This window comes from Ambystoma mexicanum, chromosome 10, assembly GCF_040938575.1.
Source record: "Ambystoma mexicanum isolate Mex_15411 chromosome 10, UKY_AmexF1_1, whole genome shotgun sequence".
NCBI lineage: Eukaryota > Metazoa > Chordata > Amphibia > Caudata > Ambystomatidae > Ambystoma > Ambystoma mexicanum.
In genome coordinates, this window is record NC_090932.1 from 1,285,228,099 (window position 1) to 1,285,249,187 (window position 21,089).

Here is a 21,089-nt window from a genome sequence, read left to right on the forward strand (position 1 = left end):
AGGGACCCCTCGCTCCCGCAGAGTAAGCAGGTGAGTGTGACAGAACACGAAGCCACAAGAAACTATCTCTGCCCGAGCGATGGAGACCTCACAGGTGGATCGTTTAGCACATCTCCTAGGTGAATTACGTGCAGTGGTCCATGCTGCTCGAGCTGAAACTAGTGCCTTGCGACGTGAATTGGTAGTGAACAGAGATAGAACCGAGGAGCTTGCCTGCCAAGTGTTGCAATCTCAGGCTGGACAGGTTCCATTGCCTGGTGGTGTTCTGGCTCCTCCCTTGGCACCAGTAGGTGCCCCAGTGCAAGTTGTGGTTCCTGGGAACATTCCTATGGCACCCCCTGAAAGGTTCACTGGGGATCCTAATAAGTTCGGGGTTTTTCTGAATCAGTGCCGTTTGCACTTCCTCTGCCGACCTGGGGTTTTTCCAAGCGATCAGTCAAAGGTAGCTTTCGTGTTGTCGTATTTGGGGGGTCATGCAGCAGACTGGTCTGTGCGGTTGGTGAACAGAGATGACCCACTACTACGGGACTTTCCAGGCTTTCAGAGAAACTGTTTGCCCAACAGGCACAGGGGCAAGCTCTGGACTATGAATTGTTATCCCTTCGGCAAGGTAGTCAAGACCTTCTGGCCTATGTACCAGCCTTCAACTGTCTGGTGGCTGACACAAACTGGCCCGAGGAAAAGCGAGTCACCTTATTCTACAGAGGTTTGCGGGGAGAACTGAAAGATGTACTTGTGCAGGTAGTGAATCCTCCAGCAGGCTGCGCAGAATACATCGACCTAGCCATTCAGTTGGACCACAGATTACAAGAGCGTAAGACTGATCGTTCACGGTCAGAAAACCGGCCCTTCTTCGTGCACCCCAAAGAAACCGCAGTTCCCACTCCACCAACTGACCGCCCTGAACCCATGCAACTGGGAGTCCTTCGTGGGCCTCTCACTAAAATGGAAAGAGACCGAAGCCGCCAAGAGCAGTTATGCTTGTACTGCGGTCAATCAGGCCATTTTCTTCGGAATTGTCTGGCTAAGCCGCCTCGGAAGACGGTAGGAGTCGTTGATGGCGAGAAGGAAGACACGGAAAACTCCAACGCCTTGCAAACCTAGAGGCCGGTTTCTCGAGCATTAAACCAGGACGTCAGGCCTCTCATTTCGTGCTCCCAGTAGTTTTGGTCAACCAATCCCATCCCTCTAAGATGCACGCTCTTGAAGCGTTTGTGGACAGCGGCGCTATAGGGAATTACATGGATCTTGAACTGGCAAAGAGGATCGGATTTTGCCTTTATTATTTATTTATTGCATTACCACTGTTTGTTGCCTTTATTATTTATTTATTGTTATTTATCTGTTTCTCCTCTGCTTCGCACTTCCCACCTCTCCCCCCTGTCATGCACTTTTCCCCTGACCCCTCTCCCATGCACTTGCGCGTTCTCAAAGTCACTGGGCCTAGTAAGATCGCTGTTTTGTTCTCCCCTGTTCCCCTCCTTTGCCTTGTCGCGCTCTGAAACACTTGTGTACGAGCACGATAGAAATAAAATAGCAATCAATCAATCAAAGAACATGGCAGAGAACATTATGGCGGTGGATGGGACGCAATTACTGTCAGGACCGGTCACTCGTACAGCAGCAATCATTCTACGTTGTCAAAACGGCCACAGAGAACAGATCTCATTTGACCTGATCACAGCTCCACAATTCCAGTTGATTCTAGGCATACCCTGGCTGGAAACCCATAACCCTCACATTGATTGGTGTGCTCGAACCCTGCTCTTTCCAGACGAATGCCGACACTGTTATGAAGAGGGGATCACTGGAGGTCGTTCACCACTAACTGTCCCAAGGGGTGTTTCAGTATTAGGAATGGTGGGAGTATTACCCTCCGAGTACTATGATTTCCAAGATGTATTTGCTAAGGAACAGGCCAACACGTTACACCCGCACAGTCCATATGACTGTCAAATCGACCTGGTGCCAGGGGCACAAATCCCATGTAGTCGGATTTACTCCTTAACGGAAAAGGAAAACACCTACCTTAAAACCTATCTAGACCAGTATTTGGCAAATGGTTTCATACGACCTTCAAAGTCACCGGCAGCCTCTCCCCTCTTCTTTGTGCCCAAGAAGGAGGGGGACCTGAGAACATGCATAGATTATCACGACCTAAACCAGGTAATGATTAAAAACAGATACCCACTGCCTTTAATTCCGGTGTTACTGGACCAGGTCAGACAAGCACAGGTTTTCACAAAACTGGATCTCCGAGGGGCCTCCCACTTGGTACGCGTTAAAGAAGGCGACGAGGGGAAAACCGCTTTTTTCGAACAAGGTACGGCCTCTATGAGTACCAGGTAATGCCGTTCGGACTATGCAATGCACCGGCGGCATTCCAACATTTCATGAATGATGTTCTGTGCGAGCTGCTGGGCGTGTGCGCTGTTGTGTACATTGACGATATTCTCATCTACTCAGCCACACTGCAAGAACATATAACCCACGTACGTGCGGTCCTCCACAAGTTACGGCAAAACCATCTCTACGCCAAGCTGGATAAATGTTCATTCCATGTTACTGAAGTGGAATTCCTGGGCTTTGTTTTAACACCACAAAGCATACGAATGGAACCGAAAAGTGGAAGCAATCCTTACATGGCCATCCCCCACATCGCTCAAAGGAGTGCAAAGCTTTCTCGGTTTTGCGAATTTCTACAAGTGGTTTATACCCGGATTTTCACAGGTGGTCTATCCAATCACCTCCTTGCTTCGGAAGCACTGAAAGTTTGAGTGGACACCACAGGCCGAAGAAGCGTTCATAGCTCTGAAAAACAAATTCACCTTGGTCCCCATTGTACAACACTCACAGGCTGAACTCACGGAAAATTTTCGAAACCGATGCCTCCAGTGTTGCAATGGGGGCAGTCCTTTCACAACGCCATCCAGAAACCGGCCGCTTACACCCAGTCGCCTTTTGGTCAAAGAAATTTACCCCCGCAGAACTAACAAGGAACTCTGACAGACAAGGAACTCCTAGCAATTAAGGATGCACTTAAGGAGTGGAGACACTATTTATTAGGTGCTAGACATCCAGTCATGATTGTAACTGATCATTGAAATTTACAATACCTGCGCTCCACTAAGGCCCACTCTTTTTGACAGCTTCGTTGGGCTCTATTTCCAGCGGAATATGATTTTGTGATTACCAACCAGCCAGGGGTAAAAAACGGCAACTCTAACCCAGATCCAGTGGACATCATTCCTGGCCTTAAGATCCTGGGGCTATGTGAAGTTGTCGGTTTGCCCCTAGAAGAGCTGAAAGAGGCAGTCAAGGACAATGTGTCAACTATAGAATTACAAGAATGGGAGAAGAAGGGAATATGGTATTCCATTCAGGACGGCCTGCCGTACTATAAAGACCGCCTCTTTTTACCAACACAGACTTTAAGAGACCAGGTGATCAGTAATTACCATAGTTCTGCTATTCAGGGTCATCCAGGAATAACTAAAACCATGGAGAAGGTCAAGAGATCCTACTGATGGCCAACATGGCAGACGACATTGCCGCCTTTGTCAATACCCCTGGGGTTTGTGCGCAGTATAAGGCAACAAGGCAGAAACCTGCAGGATTACTACAGCCTCTCGCTATTCCACCCGCACCGTGGCACACCATATCCATGGACTTCATCACAGACCTACCCCCCACTTCTGGCTTCAATACTATTTTGGTGGTTGTTGACTTGTTTTCCAAAATGGTTCATTTTGTGGCATTAAAAGGGGTTCCTTCAGCCCCCAAGTTAGCACAAGTATTCCTGGAACAGGTAGTCAAAGTGCATGGGTTCCCGTCTGTGGTGATATCAGACAAGGGCAGTCATTTCATGGCCCAATTTTGGAGGAGATGCTGTGCCTTAGCCGGAGTGGAAATCTGCTTGTTAACCAGCCACCACCCCCAAACCGACGGACAGACAGAGCGCACAAATCAAACTCTTGATCAATATTTCCACTGTCTCTTGCACCAAACAGATCAAGCTTGGGTAGACCTTTTATGGATCACAGAATACGCCTACAACAATTCGGAACATTCCTCCACCCAACTGAGTCCTTTTTATGTTCTAGATGGGTGGAATCCACGTGTGGAAACAAGGAAATAATATGAGGCAGGGTAACCAAAAAGGAAACACACCAAACACAGGTTACAAAGGAACATACAAAGTACTTTATTTTATACTGAATCCAGTTACAAAAGAACAGAAGAAAATTCAGATAGCTATCGACCCTCAGTACAACACAGCGAACTCCGGCGTGGTTCGGTGTGCTCAGTGAGTGCCAATATTCATTGAAACAGTCAGGTTTTTATACATTTCAAGCCTGCTGTTCAGCCCTCCTTTGGGTTAACCATTCCATAAATAAGTTACTGCTCTAGGGTCCCTTGCCAGGTCAAATCTAGTTCATCTGCTCATCTATATGTATATTAGTGTATGATCTAGGCCTAACATTACAATGCGGGACTTAATTTATATAATATAGTTAAGCAGGTGCTCTCATTCAATTATAGATAAGTTTCGGTGATACAGGTAATCCATTGCACACAGGTCAGCAGAAGGACAAGGTCTAAGCTCATGACCCTAACAAGTGGCCTGCAGGCAAGTTATACATTAGCTGTACAGAGGTCATGACAATCGAGTTCTGTTCTGAATAACATAGGCTACCATTTTAGCTCACATGGTGACTTTATAGAGCAAGAAAACCTAAAATGGCGGCTTGACCCAAAATGACAGTTTACATGGTTTCTAAGGTCAGGACCTTGCAATGCGAGTTTATTCACATGTAGTTTATAAGCAGCTTGTTAGCAGCTTGGCGTAGGCCAATATACATATATTCATAGCAATAGGAGGCATAATATAATTTCTAGTTTGACACACAGACTTCAGTGTATGACCCCCCTGAAACTATTGAGATGCCAGCGGCAAAGAACCTTCACGACCGAATCACCCAGGCAATGGAAAAGGCAAGCACCCATCTAAAGGCAGCCAAAGAAAACCAGAAGAGGCACGCTGACCGTCATTGCAGCAAACCTCCCAACTACCAGGCGGGCGCCTCCATTTGGCTAGATACCAGATACATCACACTAAGTGGGCCAAGAAAATTCCACCCTAAGTTTTTAGGACCCTTTACAATCAAGGCAGCAATATCTCCTGTAGCCATGAAACTAGATCTGCCGTCCCATGTACGGATACACCCGGTCTTTCACGTCTCTCTGCTGAAACCTGTGCGTCCAGGAACCCAGTTGCAAACTTCACCTGCCCCGATACTCGTTGATGACAAACCGGAGTATGAAGTTGAACGAATCTTAGACTCTAAAGTAGTTGAGAAAAAGTTATACTATTTGGTGGACTGGAAGGGGTATGGGGCACAAGATAGGTCCTGGGAGCCCCGTGAGAACATCCATGCTCCTCAGTTATTACGCAAGTACCACCGGGACAACCCCTCCAAACCTGGATCTGAGACAACATCTTTGAGGAGGGCCTTGAGGGGGAGAACTGTCATGGGTGCTAGTCTAGGACTTTCAGCTACTAAGCCCTGGGGTCATAAGGGAGTCTGACCTGTGCAGTCAGGGGCTATTTGGGTGAGGGTCTGGCGAAGTACATCAAAGGCAGCAGCACTGGGGGCTGGGCACACCTTTCACTCCACTCGCACTGGTCACAGGACTTAGCTCAAGTTCATTTACTTCCGACCCTTCCAACATGTTGGTATGCCATAGAAAGAAGATCTGATATAAGCATTCTAGTCTCTGGGAGCAGTAGATTATATAAACCACGCGCAGACGCTATCCTGTGCTTCATGTGGAATCTGTACACACACTCACCTCGTCTTCCTCTTGCTCCGGCTTTGTGCGGCTTCTTCTTATCCTCAGAACTTCCTGAAAAAAGAAGAGGACACGTTACCTCAGCAATCCACGAACTCCGGCTTCCGAGGTCTCGGAACTCCTCCTGGCAGCGCCACTTCTCTCGAACTCTTCTAGGCATACCGCAGCTCCTTGACTCTTCTTGGGAGCGCCGCCTCTCTTGAACTCTTCAATCCGCTTCAGATGCAGAACCTGTCGGTATCCCGGCGACATCCTGCAAAGAGAAAAGAGAAAACAGTGAGTTAAGCATTTTAAGGACAGCGTCTTGCATCAAACTGTTCAACCTGCTTCAATAGCAGAGTCTAGTCTTCAGATCTTAAGGGCAGACTACGAGTGACTTTGTACATTTCACAAGCTCACTGGAGTAACTGGGTGGCCATAGAACTTAACTACTCTCCCAGTGGAGTGTCTGGACTCCCGCAGGATTTCCTAGCCAACCCAGTGGAGCAATTGGGTCCCGGCACAACAGAACTGACTTGGTAAAGAACCTCATCTCAAGTCCAGCTCGGCAGTTGATCCTTCACAGAACTATCAATATCGTTGTAACCAGTGGAGTAACTGGACTTAAGACTCTTCGCAGACAGCACAGATCAACAACTCGGTGCCCCTGCGATCCGCAGGATGGAGAGCGCAATAAACTAATTACACAGGTGAGCCCAAAATCAACCCATAGCACACAGATACCCGAGGTTAAGCGGGGGGTCTCAGGGTATATAGCAGAACACTGACCCTGTGTGTGTTGCATTGACAGGTTGCCCTGTTCCAGTAGAGGAGGGAAGAAACCAATAGTCACAGAGGGACCCCTCGCTCCCGCAGAGTAAGCAGGTGAGTGTGACAGACACATGTTGTTGGGGGTGAATGGGAGCATTTGGGGGGGGTGGAGTTAACTGGGGGGTTGGGAGTTCACTGGGTGAGTTTGGGAGTTCACTGGGGGGGTTTTGGAGTTCACTGGGGGGTTTGGGAGTTCACTGGGGGGTTGGGGGTGGAGGTTGTCACATATTAGCTGTTTGAACCAATACACCCGTTGTGAGAAAAAACATTCAATGCCTGGACACTGTTCATTTCGTGTATATCCATTTAATGTATGACGGTGTTCAGTGCACAACTCCCAACATTCCCTGTGAGCATGTCCACATGGACCCAGTGTGTCACTGACACATGTCTATCATAGTCCCTGTGGTTCAGAAGTATTCGTGAATCAGTGATTGGCGTACTGCATGGCCATCCTGTGCATCACGTACTGGCCGGGGTGCTGCTTCACCTCGTCTCTATCCTCATCATCCTCACCCGGTGCATGCATGTCAATGTCAGGTGGCAGTGGTACATTTCTCCGGTTGCACATGTTGTGCAGAATGACACAGGCCATGGTGATCTTTGCCACCTTCTCAGGCCTATAAAGGAGTGCTCCACCAGACCTGCTTAGGCAGCGGAATCGCGGCTTCAACAGGCCAAAGGTCTGCTTAATCACGACACGGGTTCGGGTGTGAACCCGATTGTACTCCTCTTCAGGGCTGTTCTGCGGGTTCCACACAGGGGGAAGTAGCCACGGCCTCAAGGGATATCCTCCATCACCCGCAAGCAAATACAAATAGGTATGTGTCACTCTGAGCTGCCACCTTCAGGAAGCACAGTCATGGCTGCAGCTATGTGGTGTGGACATGCACATGTCCCTGTACGTATGCACAGATGTTATCTAGATGCATACTATACTCCTATTAGGTGTGGTAGTCTGGATGGTGTTCAATAGATGATGCAGGGTGAGATGAGGCGGATGTACTGTGGTTGTACAACAATGTTTAGCCTCCCAATTATGCTGCATATTCTACACTGTGCATGGCCACACTAGCCATATTGGCACAGTAGCGATCCTGTTTATTCATGTACTGCTTGACATACACATGGTGGTCAGGTCATGCGTCTCCCATGTGGTCATTGATATGCGTTAATGGTCAGATGTGTGCCAATGATGTGTCATGTTGGGGTTGGGAAGTTCAGGTCAGGTGTCATTAGCTCTGCGTGCATTCTACAAGCACCGTCCATTCCCACCCAGGTGGGGTATGCACCTGCCCCCATTCCCACCCAGGTGGGGTATGCATCCCCCCATTCCCACCCAGGTGGGGTATGAATCCCCCCATTCCCACCCAGGTGGGTTATGCACCCCCCCCATTTCCACCCAGGTGGGGTATGCATCGCAACACATCCCTACCCCATTGCACTGCCATGGCCCACTCAGGCAACTCACCAAGCAGCCAGGCACATGGTCCAGCATGTCGCTCCATGTGACAGGGTAGCGTGGAGTTATGCAGCACCATGGAATCATGTGTTGATCCGGGAAATCGGGCGCAGCAATGTGTGATGATCTTGCTGGAGTCACATACCATATGCACATTGATGGAGTGGTATTGCTTGCGATTGCAGTACACCGCCTCTACGGCATGGGGGACTACCAATTCTACATTGTTGCAGTTCAGGGCACCAACACAATTGGGCATGCCTGCCAGTGCATGGAAGCCTCCTTTGGTGTTGTCTATCTCCTGGGCAGTCCGTGGTAGGGATATGTGTGTGCTAGCGTGCTTCAGGAGGGCATCCAGCACTTGGGTCAGCATGCGTGAAAATAATGGTTGTGAAATGCCATGCAGCTGGCCCACTGTGTGCTGGTAGGTGCCTGTGGCCAGGAAGTGGAGCACAAACACCACCTTTAGTAGCGGGGGGATGGCAGTGCATATTTCTATGAGGCTGGCAATGTCGTTGCCTATCATGTCCACTATGGTGGTGATGGTGTCGCAGTCCAACCGGTACAGGGTGTGGATCTGGTATGGGTTTAGATTGAATGGACTCGGTCTGATGCGAGGGATTGGTGGCTGCCTACGAGGGACTACTGGCTGCACTGGTGGTAATTGCTGTGCCTGTCTCACTCTCCTTCTCTTCCTGCGTCTCCTCTGTGATGCCTGTTGTTGCTGCTGTAGTTGTTGTTGTAGTTGCTGTTGTTGCTGTAGTTGTAGCAGTATAGGCATGTCCTCCAGTGCCATGATTGCAACAGCTAGTGGTTGCATTTTGGTGTAGGAGGGGGTGTGCTGTGTGGGTGTACTCCTTTTATACGGGTCCAGACTCCATTGAGTCCACCTGTGGTGATTGTGTGCACCTGTGGCAGTTGGCTTGATTGCTGATTGCTGTTTGCGGGTGGTCCGCGATGCATGTATGGCCGGCATCGTGCAGCCCCTGATTACCGCATTCAGGATGTTGGTATTTGCATGTCCGCATGGGTTGTGATGTCCTCCTATTACTGGCATGCCGGTATTTGCTCCCCAAAGGGGCGCGTGTACGCACACATGCCAGTATGAGGGGGCACGGTACGGGCGGTGCTGGTATTGGCGGGTTGTCGGGCCGGAATGCCCCAGACCCGTTAACGATGCCGCTATTACCATTCCGCCTTCCTTTTTTCATTACCTCCATTCTCGTAATGAGGCCCATTGAAACTTGGTGATTCTTCCACGGAGACAGGAGAGAGTACACCCACTACTCAGCCATCCACCTCGGATACTCCAGGATAGACATGATCCTAGGATCCACAACACAAGTCTCGCAAATAACTGAAGTAGAAATAGGAGTGGAATATCACTCAGACCACGTGCCAGTGTTGGTGTGTGTTGATTGGGGGTTGGAAGGGAGCAGAGCAAAAGCACCCTGGATACTAAACTAAATCCTCCCGAAGGACATAGCGCTAAGGGCCCATATGGAGACCACCATCAACAACTACTTCAAAGAAAACGACAACAGGGAAACGGTCTGGGGGTAATATGGGACACTGGAAAGACAGTAATCAGGGGAGAATTCATGTCACAAGCAGCAGCATACTACCGTGAAAGAACATTGGTGACAAACCAACTAGAAAAGGAGGTGAAAGCTGCAGAAGCCCAACACAAAGCCCACGGTTCGAGGAAATCCCTAAAAGTGCTTTGGAAAATCAGAGCTCAAATGGAGAATCACACGGCGGACCGGATCGCCCAGTCACTGCTACAAACAATACAATCCTATTATATCCATGGGGGCCAGGCAAATCGTTTTTTGGCAGCGAAATTGAGAAAGCAAAAAACCCGGAACTACATAGTACAACTAAACGACGTCTATGGAAAACCCCACACAGCAGAGCTTGACAAAAAAGAAATACTGAAGCGATTTCATGAGGAACTCTTAAACAGCAAGATCCTTGATCCAGAACGCCAACTCACCTACATCAATACTCTCCCGCTGTCTCAGATCGCCGAGAAAAACAGAACTAATCTTGGGAATCCAATTACGGCACAAGAGATCAGCGATGCCATCTCAGCACTACCAGTAAACAAGACTCCAGGCCCAGACGGTCTTGGCAACGGTTATTACAAGACATTCCGCACACAATTGCTTGGCCCGTTGACAAAATTATTCATTACAATCAGAGAAGAGGGGACGGTCACGCCTGATATGGGGAGGTCTATAACGATATTGCCCCTGAAGCCAGGTAAAGATCCCCACAACTGTGCGAGCTATCGTCCCATAGCGTTGCTGAACACCGACGCAAAAATCTATACAAAGATTATAGCAACTCACCTAATGAAAATCCTGCTGAGCATAATACACGACGACGAAGCGGGGTTCATCACTGACCGTCACACACAAGATAATGTCAGAAGGGCAATAGACATCATAGATGCACGTCGACGAACACGACAGTCATTTGCAGTGGCAGCTCTGGATGCCACACAGGCCTTTGACAGAATGGACTGGTGCTATCTGGAACAGATCTTGGAGCGCTTCGTCTGTGGCCCAGAATTTACCAAGATGGTGCTTGCCAATTACCAACACCATTCGACAAGTTTCAGGATCAATGGACAGAGTACAGTTTGTGAAGATCAGAAGGGGCACGCGACAGGGCTGTCCTCTCTCCCCTCTGATTTTCGCGATGGTGATGGAGCCATGTGCAATGCAGTTCTGACAGGATGCTAGCATCAGAGGAGTTACGATTGGTCGGGAAACCTACAAAATAGCGTTGTACGTGGACAACATTATGCTCTTCATGGGAGACCCAGAAAATACAATGCCCAGAGCGATGGCTCAACTGGAGGAATTCAGGCAGGTCTCGGGGTTCTCCATAAACTTCTCCAAATCAAAAGCCATGAACATAACAGCAAGGAGAGAAGAGACTGAGACATTGGACAGGACATTACCGATGGGCTGGGTGGAGGGAAATCTGGAATACTTAGGGATCCACCTTACCAGAGAACCACACAATCTATATCAGGCAAACATAATCCCGCTGTGGAAACAGCTACAGGAAGACATGCTCAGATGGGAATCTCAGGAGCTGTCATGGTTTGCCCGCATCACAGCTGTCAAAATGACCATTCTCCCTTGTCTCCTTTATGTAATAAGTTCACTACCAGTGCCCATACCGCCAGCCAAGGACCGAGAGTTGCAAAACGCGATGTTCAAATTTATATGGCACAGCAAGAAACCCAGGATCCAGAAACAAATCCTAATGCTCTCCCCCCTCCTGGGCGGCCTGGGAGTCCCAGAAATGGACAGATACATTTTGGCAGCACAACTAGCACCAATGTTGAGGTGGGCAAAACCAGAGAACCATAAATGATGGTGTAGAATCGAACAAACAGCCTCATTAGGCCCCCCTAATAAGCCTATTGAGCCTGAGGAAAGAAAACCGAAAGAATAGAGGTGCGCTGTTAGAAATGACGAAATGGTCACTGCAAAGCTGGGATAAAGCCCGGAAGAAGAAACTCATTCCGAGCGGAATGAGCCCATACACGCCGCTGATGCACAACCCAAATTTCACACCGGGTCTTCAACGAGAGTATTAGGCGGGTTGGTCAGCAGCTGAGACTATATACCTGAAAGACATGTACAAAGACGGCTCTCCATTACTCTTAACAGACTGCCAGCAGAAATTCAATATAGGAGAAAATGAGCGCTATATATATGCACAAATAAGGCACTGGATAACCCACCCAACGGTGAAGAGAGCGGGCACGAGAATGCCATCAGGCCTAGAAGTGTCGCTGCAGGAAGTCAACATGGCGAAGGGGGTCACCAGACTCTACAGACTGCTCTCCAACAACCACCCGACCGACAATCTCAAATACAAAATGAACTGGGAAAGAGATATGCAAGAGCCACTAACGGAGGAGGAATGGAACCAAATATGGGCAAACGCACACGTCACTTCCAGATGCACCACGATAAAGGTATCCGCTTACAAACTATCCCTCAGATGGTATATGTCCCAGAACCGCATTAATAAAATCACAAAGTCATACTCACCAAACTGCTAGAGGAACTGCAGTGAGAAGGGAGACCTATTCCATATGTGGTGGACATGCCTCAAAGCCATCGCCTATTGGAAGGAAATACTAAGCCACATAAAGGACATTTCAGGGGTGGACCTGCCGAGGTCTCCGAAAACAATTCTCTTAGGGGTCCCTATAGAAGGTAAATATGCAATGTCAGCAACAACAGCCAAGCTCATTACTCACCTATTATCAGCAGCAAGAATGACCCTTGCACAAAACTGGAAAAACAGAGGGCCCAATCTCAGCATGGTGGTGAATCAAGATCTGGGAAGTAATGGCTATGGAGAAGACATGTGCTATCAGTACTGGACAATATCTAAGATTCTTAACTACCTGGAACCCATTCCATGAACATGTGCAGGACAGAGAAGCTCACTTCTTCAAGCCCTGCCTACTCTGGAACACGCATGTCATCTGAATTCTTCCAGACATAAAGACGTTGAGATACTAACATCAGGAAAAGATTCTAAATTGACTGAACTCTAAAGTGTAAAATAGTGATTAAAGTGATTAAAGTTGGGGGAGAGAGTTATAGGGGGAAGGAGGATGGAGGGATGGGATGAGCAGGCGAGGGGGGGAAATGGAAACTGAAAATCCTTAAAGGCAACGCGAACTCCTACGAACTGTAAGACATGAACACAAGAAAAATGTAGAACCTAAATAATTATTGATGGCTAATGTTGTGTTAAAAATACCTGTATGCCTTCGACCCAAAAATAAACTTGGTTTAAAAAAAGAAGCAATTGCTCTGTTTCATGAAATAGAAGGTTCTTCAATTTACCGTTGGCATCCCCAATCCATCTGAGCCAAAGTCTAGATGTCAGTTTCACTGCCAGGTCTAGTCACATGGCTTCTGACTTGCAAAGGGAAAATGTCAAACTCATATTTGCTCCTCTCAGGAGGTTTGGGAATCCACATATTCTTTCTAAAGACGTGTAAATCTTGGGAAAAATGTTGGTCAATGCTTTTAAATATCTTATCCATCAGTACTGAGTCTCATAAAGTAACATCATTTAATCTACCATTAAACCTGGGTTTCGTGCTGCCTATATTTCACACAGAAGAGGTGCCCATCAGGCATTCTGATTACACTTTGGGTTCTCTCTCCGGTGCAGCCTTCTTTTCACTTACAGCATTCCCAAGTGCTGAAGTTTTCACTAGCCTTAGAGTTGTTCAAAGATAGCTTAATTGATAAAGGAATAGATAAAGGAATCAGGAGAATTATAGAATGTGGCTGGGCAGACAACACTAGGTATAGCTTCTTGGCGCCAAACATGGTGAGGCAATCTGGATTGAATTCAAAAAAGAATCCACGTTAGTGAATGACAAAATGCTATGCCAAGGCCTCTCCTCATCAGCCCACCTCTCCACTAACGCTACAGCCTCGACCGTGTCCTTCATCTCCAACCGCACAATGAGGGTCTTCACTAAACCAGCTGCCACCACCCCAGGCCCCAGTCCTGTGTGGGCTGCCTCAAGGCTCACGTGTCTCACCAACACTCTACAACATCTTCACAAAACCACTCTGACTTTATGGACAAACATGCCAACTAAGTGGATGACACGCAGATCCTCCTCCCTATTTCTGGCAACTACAGTACGGATACCAATGCCCTCAACAAAATATATCAAATCATCCAAGAATGGATGGCGAAACACAAACTTTGCCTTAATGATGTAACAACAGAGCTGCTACTAGTAGGGTCACAAACCTGAATAAACAAACTGGACGACAACTACAATCCTTCATGATCGACAGGAATTCCATCCCTGTCCTGCAGGATGTAAAAACCTTAGGGGTTTATATGGATTCATTCTTATATCTAACCAGACAAGTAAATACAACAGCCTCATCGGCAGCCTGCACTGCCAAACTCATCAACATTCCAGACCCTTCCTTACCCCTGAAAGTTGTGTCATGCTGGCAAGAACTCTTATCGTATCCAGAGTGGACTATTGAAACGCCCTCTTTGCAGGCTCGGCAACTTGCAACGTCAGAAAATTACAAATCATCCAAAATAATGCACTATGAGCGTCACTAAATATCCCTAAAAAAGAACACATCTCCCTGGCCAGATGAAAGGCCAGCTGGTACCAGTGCATCATCGCATCATGTTTAAAACCTTCTCCATCACCCACAAGTGTTTAACCAACTCCGCCCCCAAATAGCTGGCTAACAAATTTACCAAACATCAGTCCAACCGACCCACCCGCTCAACCAATTTGCACCTTCTTACCATCCCAAAATTCAACTGGAAAAAGGCAGAAGGTCGAAGCCTACCTGTTGTAGCTGCCAAACAATTGACTGCCTTCCCTCTATCCCTTAAAATAGACCCTTCATACCAATTCAAAAAAACTTTGAAAACTTGGTTATTCAACCAATACTAACCTATACCTATCCCCTACTTACCACTATCTGATCTCCACCTTCACTTGTATATAAATTGTATGTAATTTAACTTATATTATTTACTATTGTCCATTTTTAATTGAAGATTTCATTACCCATTGTCTGTAACTACGCCATGATACCTCAGCGTCTGGGTGTACAACAAATGTAATAAATAAATAAATAAATATCCTTTCACAAAATATTGAAAATGTGGCATCTCGCGCAAGACCTATAAACCAACTCGCACACTACCTAGGCATACTACCCGAACCATATCCCCCGTTACTGTGTCTACGAATTCTCAGCTGTACTGCACTGCACTTAGGGATGCCATGCTGCCAAAACTGTAATTATTGTAATTATTGTTTCATGTCTGTACTAAAACTAGCGCCAGATAACCTCGGGTTCGGCGCACTTTACAAATGTCAAATAAAATAAATAAATAAAATGACAATCATTTCACTTCTGTCTAATCTTAGTCTTGATGCCTTGGGTGTTCATAAGATTGTCTCCTCTCTGCCTTGGTGTGCTCTCTCTCGATCTGTAGTTGAGATTTTTACTGCGTTGCTGAATGCGTTTTTCAGAGTTATATTGTCCCCGCTGGCAACAAAAGAATTGAGCAATTCATAAAATTGCTTCTTTTGTGTTTTTCACTAACAGCATATTTTTCATGTGATCATTTCCTAATAACCATAACAATCCTCGTGAATTTTTCATTCAATTTAGTTTTGACATATAAAACATCGTATATAATTTTACATTTGTCAATTTCTGTCAACAAGTGTTTGTACTTGGCACTTACGAGAGGCATTTGATTTTGACTGAAGTTATGTTGCTGTTCCAGTATATGACAAACAAGAAAAATACAATCAGAACAGAGAATTGTGTATATTAGGCACCTGAACAAAATTGTATTTTTTTTTCAGAAACGATCTATCAGTAAATCATTTCTTCAAGGAATCAATCTCGGATGAAAAGGGCTAGTTAGATAATGGACATCATATGATCTTTCTGTACCCTTTTTGATTATTAGATGATTAGATCATGTAGGTTACATAATTGAGCCTACAATAGCCAGGTTACTATGTTGGTCCGGTAGTGGTTGGTGGTCCTCTGGCCTACCCTAGGTGAAGGATCTACAACCGTTGGCGCGCAGCTACCATTGGCCTTAGCCAGCATATTCACCAGTGAGGCATCCTGGGAGCCCGTGTGCAGATTATCTGGAGAGCCACATGTTGTAGACCCCTACCATACTTTTAGGGGATTGTAGCATTCTTTGTGGAATCATATTAGTTCTGGTCTCTGTCATGTCATATCCTAGAATGTGTCATGTCTGGAGGGAACCGGGGATTTAATCACGCATTGAGAATTTAGATCTTGGGATATTATGTAAGAAGTTGCGGAAAAGAAGCAGTACAGTCTACCAGCAGGCATTGTAAGGACAGGATCCGTTCATAGTGTGATGCATGTTTGAAATAAAGAAATGGGGCAGGAACTCCCTCAACAAGGTGGCCATTTTCCTTCTGAAGCAGGACACTTGTGATGGAAGTGGGATACCGGTGCTGTGACCTCCTGCTCGGGGACCTTTCCGTGTTTGTGCAGATGGGGTACACAGAATGCAGGTTGCAACAGGGGCCTGGAGCAGTTTTGTCTCCCTTCGGAACAGGACAGATTTTTTTGAAGAGGTTGTGCCAGTGCCATCTGGACAGGGACGTGCATCCCAGACTACCACAAGCAAAAGAAATAGAGCGACAACAGAGGACAAAGTCTTGCAAGACTTTTATTTATTTATTTTGACATTTGTATAGCGCGCAAAAAGGCATGTAGGCACTTTGCAACTAAGATTGGAGAGCAGGCCTGCAGTGCCACCTATGTTGCAAGTGATGTCCGTTTTGAACATTTTCACCAGTTTAGTAATAAATAGAAAGGAATTATTAAACCGAGTGAATGGCACTGAACTGATAAATTAGCTTGTGAGACACTGCATCGCACCCGTTCACCCTGTTCACACGATAAACATGCAATGCATATCAAGCACAGTGTTCAGGTCCCATTTTAGTATCCCTTGTGTTTATTAAAGCTGAGGAATGTCATTCAGGGCAAAGGATTCTGCATTTTAAGTCTTTCATTAGTTTGAAAATTTAAGGTGCCGCATTCAGCTGGCCTTTTACAAAAAACGTTCCTAAACATCAGGTCTGAGGAGGATCATTTGTGAATCACGCAACAGCTCTATACCTGACACCGCTGTGAAAGAAACAGCGGCAGCACCTGGCTGTCCGGGCCATGCCATCGGCTCATTGTGTTCATCAGGAGTATGTCAGTGCAATAAAAACGTGGCAGGAGTAGAATGACTGAACACTGGAGTCACATGGCAGAATTACTGCCCGTGGTATTTCCTCCAAAATCCCCATGGTGCCTATGGACTCCAAAAATGGTGATTAGCACTACCATTCTGATATTCTATTTTCAACTGGGTGGATTTTGCCCATTATCTATTGGCAGTAACGGTAATCAGGTTTTTCCCAAATTAGCAATTGCAGCAACATTACTCATACGGCCCATGCCTCTTCAAATGCTGCTTTATTTCAACACTATTGAATGTAGTGATCTGGGGCCACATGTCTCTTGTTGATAAGAGACTAAGGGCCTCATTACACGGATGGCGGAGAACCATGGCGCTATTAGCGCATTGGATCATGCCGGTAAAATACCGGCACCGCCTTGGCGGAAAGGGGAATTACCGCCCCATTCCAAGGTTGGCGGGGCGGTAATTCCCCCTTCCACTATTGCCCTTCCCCATTCCCATTTTTGCCCCATAGGGCTCAATGGGAATGGGGAAGGCGCTAATTACAGTACCGCAAATTGCGGTACATGACTCTGGACGTTTTGAAGAGGAAAAAGGGAATGTTGATGCTCTGTATGGAGATTTCTTATCTATGTTCCATTATATCTGAATTACATGAGCAGAGGACTAACATGTAAAACAAACTCAAGGACAGCTTATCTGAGTATTTCATGCTAAAAGAAATGTGAATTATGAAAGATCTTTCAATGCTCTTATTTTGTCAAACCTGCCAAGATGGCCTCAAATCACCCCCGCCCTCTGCTGCCAGAGTGGCTGCCTGCATCAATCCGGAATTCTGTCTATGCCCTATTAAGGTTTTTAATCAAAAAGCCCCAGATGTGTTACTAACTTTTTGAAGCCTCAGGTTTTGGGGTACCCTCTCTTTTCAGCGAAAAAGAACTTGTTTCAGAGTCCTTCTTTTTGTGTTCTCCTATGGGGAAACCAATCTCTTGCTGCATACTGGCTCTGTGATGAAGGCACATTACAGGAGTTAGGAATGGAGGTTGGAGGGACCCTAAGCATAATGATGAGCTTCTCGGGGGCAGTATACAGGGGGCCACCCAGAGTCCCTCCTCAGTGTCCAACCTTGTGTGCTTGACAGACCCCAGGGTTCCCAGAAATAAAAGCGTGAGTCAGTCATCCCACTGCTCTGGATGAACTACATGTGAGAAAGGGTGGTCAGTCATAATGTAGAAAGCAATAATGTAGAAAGTCAAAATGTCGAAATTTTATTTTAGAAAACAATAATGTCGAAAAACAATAATGTCTAATTTTTTCTACATTTTTTCGAATTTTTCAAAATAAATAAATATATATATAATTAAAATGTGTTGAGTATGAAGGGTGAGAGGGTGGTGGAGGGGTCGGGGGGGTTGGCCGGGGGGTGTTGGGTGAGGGGGTTTGGGGGGGAACCCCCCCTAGTAAATTATACTCTTCTTGTTTATTTATTTATTGATAGTGTTAATTGACATTTTTTTCGACATTTTTTTTTCTAAAAATGGACTCTTTTCATTATATGTATAGGTTTTTGACATTATTGTTTTCTACATTTTTTTCTACATTTTTGTAAGTCGAAATTTTTTTTTCTACATTATGACTATAAACCGTGAGAAAGATACCTGCTGTTCCCATCACTGCACATGCACAAGATGCCCTTGCTCTAATCTGCTTTGTTTACACCCCCTCCAGCTGCACCTGAATCAGAGTAGGAGAGAAAGGGGTGGCATAACTTACACTCAAGCTCCAAACCCAGGGAGATTGCGGGAGCCCCAGACATCCTTCTCCCCAAGGCCTGGTTTAGGCACACTCACCCCTAACGCTGGAGACAGATGCAGATCTTGGCAGCACTGTGCGACTAAGAGATCGCTCATCTTCAAAATGGCAGCCAGAGGTCATAAATCCTCAGACAGCGCCAGAGGTGGAAGGACGAAACCAATCACAAAGGCAGGATACGTAAGGCTCACAACCTGTGTACCTCAGAACGCATGATAGACAGAGAGGCAGCGTGGGCCGGGGCCAATCATAGGTTAAAGTCAGAGGTAAAGCAAGTCATGGGATTATTAGTCATGCTAATAAAGCCACATATAATATCCCTGTATGGGGGAACAGGGGACAGCACAGTCAGGACAATGGTCCAGGAGGGAGAAGGTGTAGCCAGAGCAAGAGAACCCATTAACGCTGCTGAGGGTTGCGATGCAGCTGCTAGAAGAACCAAATCACAAGGAAGAAAAGCACTAGCCTTCTGAGAGCTATATCCCAGGTCCTGGTGGAGGCCAGAGGAAAAGTGAAATATGCAGACACATTTCCAACCCTGGCAGGAGAGAGAGCGAAGAGTACACAGAAGCTGGACCCTTCGAAAGGCCCATGTTCAGGGGGGAGATCCCAGTCTGGCAGGTGATAACTTCAGCCTGACAACAGCCCTAGCAAGCAGGATGAACTGCTTGTTAATAAGCGCATGGTAATGCTCTGGCAAGGGATGGGGGCGTGAGGGGGTGGGGGTATTCCGGCTGGTATGGAAGCCAAAGGGGAAATAACGACTTGCTGGTAGGAGTGTGCTGTTCTCATGCCCTGAAGTGAAGACCAAAGGTCACCCCAGCCAGAGGGTGAACATATCTGTACTGTACTGTACCTGAATGTGTACCAAAACGAATTCCACTTCATCCCTAAGACTGTGAGTGCATGCCAACAACCCACACTGCTTGTTTAGCCATGTAATGGTTGCTTCTATCTTTTATGGAAATAGTTCCATTTCTGAACTACATAAATAAATGAATAAATAAATAAATAAAATACTGCTGGTTTATCTCTGAGACTGTGAATGTTAGCGAATCGAGACCATAATACGTTGCTAAATCCTTACACCAGATTCAATTCTCCAACCTGACACTGCCAATAAAGTTGTGCCGCTTTTGAGCTATTGTTGAAACCCATATGTCAAGACAGATCTATCATTTCCCATTATTTGCAGATTATCTTAGTTTCAGGCACTGTATGCTCACACCTCTGGGGTCTCGAGCATAAGGTTTAACAGAGCATTTCATTTGCAGTCTCATGAATGTGCCTCAGATGTCACCTCGCCGGTGGGTCACTCTCACAGAGCTTGTGTTAACTGCTGTGCGACTACAGCAACGCAGCACATGGCACATCCAAGCAGTGCACCTTGGATCTAACGTTTGGCAGGGCCATGCAAACATGAATCCCTTGACTGAAGGGAGTAGGGCTGGTTTCCTGAATGCTGAAATAATATATGAAAGAGATGCTGACTAAAAGGGGAGGATGAAAGTGAATGCAGATCAGCATAGATAGAAAACATCTTCTGATCAATATGGGAGATGCAGTACTGGCGAAAAAAAGAATACTGCACAAGTCTATGCTTATACTGATCCACCTTCTTTGATGGTTCTAGAGCTCAAGGGATCTATGATCATGGCTGAACGAGAAGAGATGACAACTAGAAAGCATTCTTTACATCTCTGAACGATTTGGGCAAGCATTGTCAAAAACAACATACAGAGAAGAACCACCAGCAGCCAATCCTTCCCATCCAGTGAAGTTATCTCATTCAAACTCTCACTCTCAGCCACCTCCACCTTCACCATCCACCTGCAATGAACAAAACTATTTGTGATCAAGGGAGAGACACGAGCACCTAACAAAAGGTCTCTTGGATGTGTTAAAAGAGCTGGCGCATATGTCCAATTCAGCCCGCAGCCCAAAAATTCTTAAGGTGCCTTAGTCGACCTCTGCCACATCATCAAGCCCAATATCCAAGCCTCCTGCTACGAACTCAAGAGTACAGATCTCCGACTTAAATCTTGCGCAAAACAATCGCGTAGCAGATCCATCCAATGTAACCTCAAGCGCCCAAGAATCTGCAGAGGCCCCTTCACAATCTTCATCTGATGCTGCCCATTTGCAAGCCTCCTCAGAAAATATTCTGCCTGCTGCGGCTGTTGATGCCCCTACAAATGATGAGGGGCCAACACTACAAGCTGTATCACAAATTGAATTACCAGTAAATCCATTTTCCTCATTTGGCATCTTCACAGGCCCAGCCAAAACAGGAGCAGTGGGAACCCTTCCAAAAACGAAAGTAGCTGCTTTGACTGCCAAGCCACTG

General features: G+C 46.5%; 1 protein-coding gene across 1 annotated transcript in view; it reads left to right on the top strand.

Annotated features, from left to right (window-relative positions):
* CABP7 (calcium binding protein 7) overlaps positions 1 to 21,089 on the top strand; it is a 935,960-nt gene that overhangs the window by 786,492 nt on the left and 128,379 nt on the right. The gene's annotated exons all lie outside the window — the stretch shown is intronic.